This window comes from Oncorhynchus clarkii, chromosome 21 (genome assembly GCF_045791955.1).
Source record: "Oncorhynchus clarkii lewisi isolate Uvic-CL-2024 chromosome 21, UVic_Ocla_1.0, whole genome shotgun sequence".
NCBI classification, from domain to species: Eukaryota; Metazoa; Chordata; class Actinopteri; order Salmoniformes; family Salmonidae; genus Oncorhynchus; species Oncorhynchus clarkii.
Window position 1 is genome coordinate 16,762,995 of NC_092167.1, and position 12,557 is coordinate 16,775,551.

A 12,557-nucleotide genomic window follows, 5' to 3' on the forward strand; every position below is an offset into this window, starting at 1 on the left:
ATAAAGGTAGAATAGACTCTTGTAATTAAAAAACATATATATGCTTGAAATTGGCATGGTCTAATTGACTCAACAACCAAAAACACATATCTAAGTTTAGCTTTTTTAAAGAACCAGAAAATCCATAATTATTTCTGGTTGTTTATCAAAGTTAGCAGGCTAACTCATTGAACCTGCTTTGTAGTACACCCAACAGGTGTCCTATGTTCTGCTCTTGCATAGTCTGCCAAAGTAATGCTGATTGTCTAGCTCCGGGCTCCACATCGCCACCGCTGCCTTGTCATTGACTATATTGGCCACTAGATGACAGTATAAGACATGAGGTTAGTCTTGATAATGACAGGCGATGTGCTCCCTTATCATGTACTGTTAAAAAAAGGGTTTTATGGCTCATGGAGAGGGGACACGTTCCCGTATCTGAAATTATTGAAACTTTTCCTACTAAGCCTTACTTTATAACTTTTAGTGTGTGTGCAGAGATGTTTGGTGTGGGTGTCACTGCCTTTTTCTGTTTTCAGAACTACACTGAAAAAAAATATAAAGTGTTTCCCATGTTTCATGAGCTGAAATAAAACATCCCAGAAATTTTCCATACGCATAAAAATACTATTTTTCTCAAATGTTGTGCACAAATTTGTTTAAATCCCTGTTAGTAAGCATTTCTCCTTTGCCAAGATGATCAATCCTCCTGACAGGTGTGGCATATCAAGAAGCTGATTAAACAGCATGATCATTACACAGGGGAACCTTGTGCTGGGGACAATAAAAGGCACTCTAAAATGTGCAGTTTTGTCACACAACACAATGCAGGAATGTCCACCAGAGCTGTTTCCAGAGAATGTAAAGTAAATTTCTCTACCATAAGCCGCCTTCAACGTAATTTTAGAGAATTTGGCAGTACGTCCAACCGGCCTCAGAACCGCAGACATGTATGGGATTGTGTGGGCGAGCGGTTTGATAATGTCAACGTTGTGAACAGATTGCCCCATGGTGACGGTGGGGTTATGGTATGGGCAGGCATAAGCTATGGACAACGAACACAACTGCATTTTATCGATGTCAATTTGAATACCCAAAAACACAGTGACGAGATCCCGAGGCCCATTGTGAGGCCCATTTTTTAAAGGTATCTGTGACCAGCAGATGCATATCTGTATTCCCAGTCATGTGAAATCCATAATGAATTCATTTGAATTGACTGATTTCCTCATATAAACTGTAACTCAGTAAAATCAATGAAATTGTTGCATGTTGCGTTTATATTTTTGTCCAGTACATGAGGACCACTTAGGGAAATGTGACTCTCTTGATGCATCACTGATAGTAGTAATGGCAATGGTCACATTGCTCATTGATCTAATTGATCATTCCCTTGCATTGTTTATGAAAGCAGTGGGGACATTGATCAATATTTAGTGACGTAGTGTAGCTGTTCGCGCGTTTACGTTTTGTGTTCATATACCTCCCACTGTTTGTTCTTCATTCACACCTGTTTATCATTGATCAGTACCAGAGTGGTGTTATGGGTAGTGATATACACCTACAGCAGAGTTGTTTATCATGTATACGGTGTATCCCTTCTCCCTCCATCCGTGGTGTGTTGCTGTGCGATGCCTCTCGTCACTCCACAGCGCCAATGTAATTGTCTCCACTGTTCCTCTTTGTTCCGTCTCAGCGCTCACGCCTGACAGTTTGACTGCCTGTCTTTCCCACACAGATTTCCACCCATAATATCAGCACTTTGTGTCCCTCCCTCCCTCCCCTTCTCTCAGTCTTTCTGTTCCTTATTCATTAAAAAGACGGTGTTTTTCGAGGGGAGTTGTTGAAAGTTTACTTTAAAGGACTATATTGCAGCAGCAGCAGCTGTTGTGCTGGTGACATTTTGATGTGGAAGTCGCTTTGTGCTTGAGGGAGGGAGATGCCACAAGCGGCTTTTTTTTCTCCCTCTGTCTCCCTCCTCTTTCTCTTTCCTTTCCTTTTTGTCTCATTCATCTGTTTCCCAAACACTTTCAGAGAAGAGATTGAGAGCTTGGTGCGTTTTCCTTCTCTTTATTTTATTATTTTTTATCGTGATCAATTATTTAGCAGACGGTGGTTGCCTCACATGTTAGAGAACACTTACTCCAATAACTACAGGGAAGTCCTAGAGAGAATCTAGAGAGGGAGAGAAAGAGAAATAAGACCGACTTGCAGAAAGACAAACAAGAGATGGACAGAGGGGGAGTGGAGGGGAAGATAAGAGGCGGATGGATGGTGGACAGAGAGAGAAAAGAAAGAAACAGAGTGAGTCTGTCATGTCTGAAAGGTGAAAGTGCCACTCTATACTCCCTATCTCTACTCCTCCGCACATTCACTACAACATAACGACCTGGGTCTGACCTTCACACTGAACACTTTACCTACACAGCAGTCTTTCCAGCCCCATTCCCAGGTATATAGAGCATGCAGAGCGGTGCAGTTCTCCTGTGGTTCTAGCTAGGCGTTCCGCTCGGTGCCTGCTGATAGCAGTGATAATTAGACAGTGTGGCATCTATAATAAGACTCAATGCCATAGAGCTCTGTAGGGAGCAGAAGCACTGGATTACACCGTGGTAGGATGTAGGGCAGGGCGTCAGAGACTAGACTTTGATTATGAGCCACCAAAATAGGTGTGTGTGTGTGTGTGTGTGTGTATCTCTACCTATCCATGTATGTGTGAGTGTGTGTGCTTGCGTGCGTATCTCCCTTGCTATCTGTGTGTGTGTGTGTGTGTGTGTGTGTGTGTGTGTGTGTGTGTGTGTGTGTGTGTGTGTGTGTGTGTGTGTGTGTGTGTGTGTGTGTGTGTGTGTGTGTGTGTGTGTGTGTGTGTGTGTGTGTGCTGCTTTATGGCTTACTTAAGAGAGATACTGTTCCACTGTTGGGGTCAGGATAAACGCAGTGTGCTGATTCCCCAGGTGTGACCCGTTCTGAACACCACCTATTCCCCGACCACCCAGCCCCAGAATTACAGCTCAACCCACCTGACGCTACACAGGCAGAACCCTGCTCTTACCGTCTGACGCCATGGAGACTTGATTACTCTTCACTTGGGTTGTTGTGGGCTAAAGTCTGGAATTGTCTGAAAAAGTTTTAGAGAAAAATATATACTTTTTTCTTTCTGTTCGTATTTAAATGTCAGCATTATTATCATGATTATGATGAATGTGATCGTGATCAACATTACACTGTCACCTGCATCTATCTATCTGTCTGTCTGTCTGTCTCTCTCGTTGTTTCAACACAAGCCTGGAGAAGATAGACACCGTTCTACATAAAAGGGAGGTGACAAACATGACCAAATGACATGTCTATGTGGGCGGTGAAGTGATTCATCTGTGAAGTTGAGATCTAGATGTTTTTGTGGGGCAGTCATGTCAATATAATAATGAATCCAGAAGAATGTTCAGCATGTAGGAGCCATACTACACTGAACAAAAATATAAAACGCAACATGTAAAGTGTTGGTCCCATGTTTCATGAGATGAAATAAAAGATCCCCGAAATTTTCCTAATTAAACAGCATGATCATTACACAGGTGAACCTTGTGCTGGGGGCAATAAAAGGCCACTCTAAAACGTGCAGTCTTGTCACACAACACAATGCAACAACTGTTGAGTGAGCGTGCAATTGGCATGCTGACTGCAGAAATGTCCATCAGAGCTGTTGCCAGAAAATTGAATGTCAGGGTGACGTCGTTTTAGCAATTTTGACAGTACGTCCAACCGGCCTCACAACCGCAGACCACGTGTATGGCATCGTGTCGTGGCATCATGCTGATGTCAATGTTGTGAACAGAGTGTCCCATGATGGCGGTGGGGTTATGGTATGAGCAGGCATAAGCTACAAAGAACAAACACATTTTATCAATGGCAATTTTAATGCACAGAGATACCGTGATGAGATCCTGAGGCCCATTGTCTGGCCATTCACAGATCTGGGGAAGGGTACCAGAACATCTCTGCAGCATTGAAGATCCCCAAGAACACAGTGGCCTCCATCACAATTAAATGACAGAAGTTTGGAACCACCAAGACTCTTCCTAGAGCTGGCCGCCCAGCCAAACCGAGCAATCGGGGCAGAAGGGCCTTGGTCAGGGAGGTGACCAAGAACCCGATGGTCACTCTGACAGAGCTCTAAAGTTATTCTGTGGAGACGGTAGAACCTTCCAGAAGGAAAACCATCTCTGCAAAACTTCACCAATCAGGCCTTTATGGTAGAGCGGCCAGACGAAAGCCACTCCTCAGTAAAAGGCACATGACAGCCCGCTTGGAGTTTGCCAAAAGGCATCTAAAGACTCTCAGACCATGAGAAACAAAATTCTCTGGTCTGATGAAACCAAGATTGAACTCTTTGGCCTGATTGCCAGGCGTCACTTCTGGAGGAAACCTGGCACTATCACTTCGGTAAATCATGGTGGTGGTAGCATCATGCCGTGGGGATGTTTTTCAGCGGCAGGTACAGGGAGACTAGTCAGGATCGAGGTAAAGATGAACGTAGCAAAGTACAGACAGATTGATGAAAACCTGCTCTAGAGCACTCAGGACCTCAGACCGGGGCGAAGGTTCACCTTCCAACAGGACAATGACCCTAAGCACACAGCCAAGACAACGCAGGAGTGGCTTTGGGACAAGTCTCTGAATGTCCTTGAGTGGCCCAGCCAGAGCCCGGACTTGAACCCGATCAAAGATTTCTGGAGAGACCTGAATCAAAAGGGTTCTACCTGTGTGTGTGTGTGTGTGTGTGTGTGTGTGTGTGTGTGTGTGTGTGTGTGTGTGTGTGTGTGTGTGTGTGTGTGTGTCTCTGGTCACTCTCTGATGAGTCGTCTCTGCAGAGCGTGGTGAGTCTCAGAGGAACAGCTGTGGCTGGTAATGAGTGATACACACACACATATGATGAAGTACCATTCACAGCTGTTTACCCTGCACACGCGCCTAACTTATCAATATTCCATGTAGACCGCAGTCCCCCTCTTACCTCCCTCCTCTGATATCTCCCACCTCCACCTCCTTGGAGAAGTGCAGAGGGAGATCATTAGCTCACCTCTGGAGTAACCATCCAAGGACCTTTGAATGAGGAACACTCTCTCTTTCGGGCGTCATCGGGTTCTCTCGCTGTGCTTACCTCGCTGTCGATCTGAGTGGGCTCTCTCTGTCCTTCGCTGTTCCAGAACTTCTCACACATTCCCTTCCTCTAATTCAATCAATAATACTTTTGTACGTCCAACTTTCCTTGTGCTTAACTTCAAATGCATCGAAAAGAGGTTTAGCTATGTCACCTTGAGCAGAGGTGTATGCTTTGAGTCTTAGTTTCTCTACCTTCCCAAATCCCCCTCTATCCCCCACCTCTACTGACATGCTCTAACCAGAGAAGAATTACCCCCTTAACTGACAGACACACGTAAAGGTAGCAGCACTCTTCTCTCTGATCTACTCTCTCTCTTTTCTTCTATTTATTCCCCCCCTCTCTCTCCCTCTCTCTCTCTCTCTCCCTCTCTCCCTCTTCCCCCCTCTGTGTCACTGTGATTTCTCCTCTTAACTTCTATTTCTGATCCATCTCCCTTCATTTCTTTCTGACTCTCTCCCTCCGTCTCCTCTTTCATCCCTCTCTTCAGAGAGCCACCCGCATCCCTCTGCTTGTCTCCTACCCATAATTCATAGTGACAGGAAAGGTTAGATTGCGTGTGGAGGAGTTCTGGTTGACAGAAAGAGGAGAGGGAACACTATTTAGGCCTGTCACTACACACTGTTTACAAGACATCTTCAGAGTCCGACCTAGACTCACACATCTCCACACAATTGACCCTATGACACTGTAATTATTGACAAGTTACAGTGGCTTCACTGGCGTTGTCAGTTTGAGATAGAGAAATATACATTTACTTTAGTCTTTTAGCAGACGCTCTTATCCAGAGTGACTCACAGTAGTAGTGTGTGAATATTTGTTCACACTTTTTATGTATAAAATATAGACTATAACCAGAGGTGAGACAAAGTAAGAAACGGGGAATTGAGAAAAAAAGAGTGAGAAAATGAGAAAGAGAGGGAGAAACAGAGACAAGGAAAGAGAGAGAGAGAGATGATATGTAGCCAGTCACAGTCAGTAGCCCATCCCCAAACGCCCCTTTCAGTGACTAGATCTGTGGCTGTGTTATCCATCTCATTCTAACCAGCTCACAAGGACACACACACACACACACAGATATCCTGGTGGATTAACATATAACAGGCCGGTAAACAAAAACAACAGAGCTTTCATTAATTAACGAGCTCAGGGCCGGCCGGGCGGGCGGGTGGCGAGGGGCGCTAAGACACTCTCGCTGTGGCACCATGCCAGGCCCCGAGCCATGCCAACCTGAACACAGCTGCCTAATGGAGAACTGGCACTGGCTGGGACAGCGATGGGAGACAAGGGAGAGAGGGAGGAAGGGATGGGAGAGAGGGAGAGGTTTGGATGGAAGAGGGTGAAGGGATGGAGGGAGAGTTAGACAGAGGAGAGATATGGAGGTAGAGGGATGGGAGAGAGAGGGCAAGAAAGGGATGGAAGCGAGGGAGGCGAGAAAGACAAGAGAGAGGAAGGGACACAGAGGCGGAGCAAGAGAAGGAGAGACCGAGAAAAGCAGAGAAAGAGAAAGCAAAAAGTTAGCGAGAGCGGGCAAGCGAGAGAGGGAATAGAAACGGAAGAAACAAAGACAGATAAAAGGAGAGAGGAGAGGGGGAGTAGCCGTAGCCCATGTGTGCAGAGAGAGGAGATAGAGAGATAGCGATAGAGAGATAGCGCTGGAGATTGGGTGATGATATCCCCGTGTCCCTGCTCATTAATAGTGTGAGCTCTCCTCTCTCTTTCTCCTTTGTGATTTTAACACATTTCTAATTAGCGCAGAATCCACTTTGTTTGGGGGAAGGGATGGAGAGATGGAGGGGGGAATCATATATATATATCTGTCTTTATTCAATTCCGTTTCATTTGATCTTTTTTTAAACACGACACGACGGTATAGCTAGCGTTTCCTTTCCCCTGACTCCAGCAGAAGAGAATGAAAGCTGGTCCTAATGCAAGGGGTAATTGGTATGCTTGTCTGAAAGCTTTCATAGTTGTCGAAGTTATTAGATTCTACAAACAGTGGGAGATTGTTTCGGAAGTTAACAACAGAGGATAGAGAATCAAAAGGCGGACTCAAACGACTTTGGAATCGAGTTTTGAATCAGTATTGTTCATTATGATCCACAAAATGATGAGACACTAAAGTACTGTATGATTCTATCATTATAGGTCAGTTAAGGTGGTTGGGGTTTGTTAGGGAATCCAACAGAAAACATTTAAAAACGTTTCGTAACGAAAACCAAATAAGTGTTTTTTATTGGACAAGCTCACGTAGTCCCTCCTTATTTCAGTCCATTTTCTTCCATTTGGTGCCTAATGAATACGACCCTGAGGGTGTCCTATCAGCTTGTTTTCTGTCAGTCTAACCTTCTCCATTTGGAGGGACAGTATTATGTGCTGCCGTCACTGCCGTATAGACAATGTCAGTGTGATAGCCCAGTGGGGAGAGGGAGGCTCCCCTGCTTGTCTTTCAGGGACACGTTTGGCAGTGCTGCTAATCAGAGTGCAATTAGACAGAGAACTCTTTGGGCGACAGAAAAAAACTCTGATTACCCAAGAGTCAAGGGGGTATATTTAGGATCTATCTGTTCCTGTTCCTCCATCGTTGCCGTGGTGCCCCCGAGCTACGGGCTGAGGTGTGGAGGAGAACGAGGAAAGATGGAGGAAGGAGTGATCACACAGTGGCTCTAAAGAACACTCCCCATAGCTAACCCGACATCATATACTTTATGGCTAGTCATCCTATATACACAGTATATGTACAGCATACTGTACTTATTAAAAATCTGTCGTTCTGCCCCTGAACAAGGCAGTTAACCGACTGTTCCTAGGCCGTCATTGTAAATAATAATTTGTTCCTAACTGTCTTGCCTAGTTAAGGTTAAATTTAAAGAAAAAAAATATATATGTATATATCACCTGCATAACAACCCACAAATGTTACCACTTACCACCTGTAACCTATAGCTACCTACAAACAGAAATGTACCCCCTCAACCCCTCTAGAAGTACCCCAAACTCAAACCCAGCTATCTGCCATGACCCCTCATGAAACCATTTACCCAAAAATAGCACTCCAACTACCCCCCATTAACAATCACAAAATAAGTCTGACTTAAATCAGTTTGTATCTAGCCTCCAAACCCAAACCTTCTGTAATCTCTCTGACTCAGCCCTCATCCCTCTAACATCCCTCCCCTTCCCCTCTGCTCCCTCACTGTCTCTCAGAAGACTGCAGTACTTGTGTTTACACCCTCCCCTCTCACCCCAACACAGTGCTTTGGGGAACAGAGCACACTCTGCTCCGCTCTGCATCAGCAGATCAAGGCTTCTGAATAAGAGGGGTCAATACCACTGCTTGTGCTGATGAAAGTCAGAGAGCCGCTGACAGAGTTTAGGAGTTCACACAAACACTTCTGAGTTGTTTTTATGATTTTGAAACTCTACAGATTGGGAGCAACCTGAAGAATGTAATCCGGGCCTTTCGTCTGTTCGACTACAACCCAAGACGGACATGTCCAGCAACACGAGCTGCGCAGGATACTGGAGAACTACTGCTTCCCCTTAACACAGAGAGACTACCAGAGGTGGGAGAGAGGGTCCAATACATACAAGCATGCACACACACCCATCATGGATGATGGATCCAACTATTTCCTGTACTCCCTACGGTCAGAAGTAATCTTTTAGATAGGACATGATAACTAATGCTAACTTTGTGGTCAGTCCTTTGTCTTTTCATTGCGAGAGAGCTAATTGACTTTTAAAACTTTGGGCCCTGCAGTCAAATCCACTCCAGAAACGTCACCCAGCTTTTAGTGATGTGGCTCTAGAGGATTCTGTGTGACAGGTTCATTTAACATGGCTTTAATTGGTTTCAGTACTCAGGAAGCTCTCTCTCACTTTGTCTCACCCTCTCTCCTTTACATTTTTTTTTATTCCTCCAGCTTTCTTTCTGTCCCTCTCTCTCTCTCACACACACACTATCTCTATCTCCATCTTTTCCTCACCCTCTCTCTGTCCCTCTCTCTCACGCACTCACTCACACACACTATCTCTATCTCCGTCTTTTCCTCACCCTCTCTCTCTCTCTCTCGCTCACACACACACACACACTATCTCTATCTCCGTCTTTTCCTCACCCTCTCTCTCGCTCACACACACACACTATCTCTATCTCCGTCTTTTCCTCACCCTCTCTCTCGCTCTGTTTATTTTCAGCACATATCTCACGTGAGTGTTGCCCCTCTATCTCTCATTTCCTATTCTGATCTTCAGTTTACTTTCCCAATAAAACGGACTATGATTTCATCTCCTCTCCACTGCAGACTGTGGACCCACCACAGCCCTAACGACATGGCAACAATGTCCTACAAAGTGTTCCTGGAGAAGCTGGGCCTGGAATCTATCAAGTACAGGAAGTTTGTCCCGGAGCCTCCAAAGCTAGGTAACGTAGGAGTCTTATTGTATGATAAGAGGGCATAATAACTCAAATGACTACAATCAGTTCATAAGGCACTTAAATAGCTGTTAAGACACACAGACCCGCAGACAAATATACACAGAGTTTCAACCGTTAAGCTACAGCCGAACACTTCAATATGTCTTGGACATGACTGACAACATTGTGTGTTTAACAGCGTTGGGCTGGCAAGGAATTAGTCCTCCAAACATGACAAAACAAAGGAACAGAGCAGCGTCCCAGAATGCAACAGGAGATACACAGGAGATCCAAGGCTTGACCCAAGACAAGCTGCAGACGCTCTTGCTGAAAAAAAGGTAGAATAGTCAACTTTGATGGCGCCATGATAATGTATTGTGGCCAACTCAGTGGAGACAATTGTCCAACAAACAGAGATTATCCACTAGCTAAACATTTGGCCAACTGCTAAAAGATCTTATCAAGGTCACTGTTGAAAAGTGAAAGCATCACATGATATGATTGGGAGGATACCATCTATCCCGATTGGTTTAAGCTAAGACAGTGTGTGCGTTTGTGTGCGTGCATGCATGCATGTGTTTGTACGCTCCTGCTTGTGTATGTGTGCGCAGTTGTGTGTGTTTTATTGATTCTGTTTGTATGTCACCATCTGGCCCTGTTCCGTGCATTATCCTCTTAGATGAGACAGAGAGGGGAAATTGGCTCTAAGTGGCGTGCTAGTATGCGTCGCGACAGAGGGAACACTTCTCATTAAAATGTTTGCCCAGAAAAATCTGCTCCTGAGTTAGTGTGTTAATCATGACTAATTTGTGGGAAGGCAGCAGCAGTGTAGTACTGCACATCATATGGGGGTGATCCCCACGGCAACCACAGCGTTGAGTCACTTCCTGTCATTAGTGTTGTGTGTTTACTCCCCAACGTAAAGTGTGTGTGTGTGTGTGTGTGTGTGGTTGTTGTGTGTGAGCTGTACGGGTGGTGTGACGAGCACTGCAAGCGTTTGATGTCACCCACTCTGGACTGGTGTCACAGGAAGACCGGAGGGCCATGCTCAGCAGCTTCCTGTTTCCCATGAGCCTCAGCGCCTTCCAGAGCCTGTTACCAATTACCTGCTGGTGACTTTCACATTTGAATCTCGGTTAACCCAGAACATTATTTGGTCAGATGCTCGATTGTGTTTACGTAGTCTGTCCACGAGAGAGTATTTGAAATTCCCACTCCACTCCCCATCCCCCAGGAGCGGTGCCTGAGTCTCGCAGGGATGCACTTCCACTTCATTTGTTCCAATCCTTCACTGCTTTCAGTATAGTTCTAAATAATACTGAAGAGAGCCTTCAAAACAGTTGGACAGGGTAAGAGACAAGTCCTCACTAAGGAGTGGAAACAAGGGACAGGAGCACAGCGTAAAAGATTTGGATAAACACATTACTTCAGCAGATTACAGATAGGCAGACCATTAGCAGCCGCTATTGATGTCCAGACACGGAGTTACATATGGCCACTAGTTACTCACTCAGTCACCATATGTTCCCTTGACAACCATGTCCGACATCAACATCATCATGCCTCAAGTTCTATCCCGAGATGTTCAAATCAGTCCACATCAGCCGTATGAAACGTGATAGTGACACTAAACTTTAGTGGAGAATATATCTTAGATTAATTCACAGCGATGTTTGATGTTGATGGGCTACAGCTATACAGGAAACAATCATTGGTGTCCAAGTTTGAGCGTGTGTGAAGCCTATCCCAGATATGAAATCAAAACATATCCGTCAGAAACTCCTCCTTTTATGGCACTAAAGAAAGAACAAAATCCCTCCCCCATCAACTGTTTTAATAATCAATTCTGTGGGTACTAGATCAAACACACACCGCCCGCCAATGATTTGCTTTTCCAGACAGGCAGGTTGGAAGCCAGCCTGCATGTGTTTTAGACAGACTCTGGGGAGAAGTTGTGTTAGGCTGGGAGGACGTACGCTGATGCACAGTGTGTCTGTGTGATTCACCAACCAATATAAAGGTACTACTGTTAAAAATGACACAAGGGCAACAGACGGCTGGCTGGCTAATGGTAAAACAACACTTTTACACAAGCCTCTGGCTGCTAATGTATGAAGATCACTTTTCAACACCAACGAATAGCAACTAATGTTACCTAACTATTTTACACTATTCAAAACTGTGGCTTCAAGCACAAATGTAAAGGCAACTCCTACACCTATATCCTAAATGAGGAAGAGAGCTCAAAAAGGGCTCATGTCTCTACCGTGTAGGATAGGAAGGATCACCACGGCAAACCTTGGTCAGGCTTTGGAAGTCCTCCAGTATAACCTGAGGGGCCCACAGGCCCCGTCTGTCCCCAGCCCAGGTCAGAGAGCTCCTGATCCTGCTGGACCCAGAGCACACTGGGGTCATCACCCGGCCCAGCCTGAAGCTGCTCAACCCCAGGAAGGTGCACTCTGCCCCCCCGGGGAGGGAGACACTACACACCCCTACTGGAGGATGGAAGGAGGAGATCATGGAGGATGTGGCTCAGGTACAGGACGTTCAGTGTGTGTGTGTGTTTGTTGATGTGTTGGCACGTGTTCTTGTGTGTGTCTGTTGACTAAGGAGGAGCAGAGGGAGTTGAATGAGACTCAGTATCCACAGTGGATTGAAAAGGCACCCCCGGCAGCAGACACATGGACTACCGTAAAAGAAAACTGCAAAACACAACATGGCACAGAATTTTTTTTCTTCTGTTTTCACCCATTTTACTAAATAGAGTAATGAAACATAGACATATACAGTTCCTCTCTGTTGTGTTGTGTGTATTGAGGTCTCTATTGTGGTGTGTATTATGGTGTGTATTGGGGTGTGTGTTGAGGTGTGTAGTGTGGTGTATATTATGGTGTGAATTGAGGTGTCTATTGTGGTGTGTATTATGGTGTGTAGTGTGGTGTGTATTATGGTGTGTATTGGGGGGGGGGGGGGGGTGTTGAGGTGTGTATTGGGGGT